Below are 486 nucleotides of genomic sequence, written 5' to 3' on the forward strand. Positions count from 1 at the left end.
GTATAAGAGACAGGTGCAGAGCCAGGGGCTGGCCGCGTTTGCCGGCATCCCCATCCAAGCCCCGGTCTCCTCCTGGGGTGCGTGGCCAGGGCTGATGGTTCGGTTGCTGTCAGGCTTCCAAACTCGCTGTGTTTATTACTTGTTAAAATACAGTAAGAAAACCCCCCGACCACTATTGATCTAGAATACAGTAGCATACAAAGAAAATGTTTCTGGGGATCAGCAGCTTCTCAGGTAAATATCCCAGTTAAAAAAACAGAAGCATGCAAAAGTCAAGTCTGTAAAGTCACTGCAGTGAGTTACAGTCACAAGCAGAATTTGATTTTTGCAGTAAGTAAAGTGAGGGAGCTGTATTTTAATAAATTTGAGGTGCCTTTCTAAAAACTTTGCTTTTTATTCCCCTGAAATTCCATTAAAAGTCCCCATTTTATTCAGCCACTGGGCTGGCATGGAAAGTGTATTTTATGATCTGCAGAAAATTTCCTT

Source organism: Athene cunicularia, assembly GCF_003259725.1.
Source record: "Athene cunicularia isolate RWA chromosome 11 unlocalized genomic scaffold, athCun1 chr11_part1, whole genome shotgun sequence".
NCBI classification, from domain to species: Eukaryota; Metazoa; Chordata; class Aves; order Strigiformes; family Strigidae; genus Athene; species Athene cunicularia.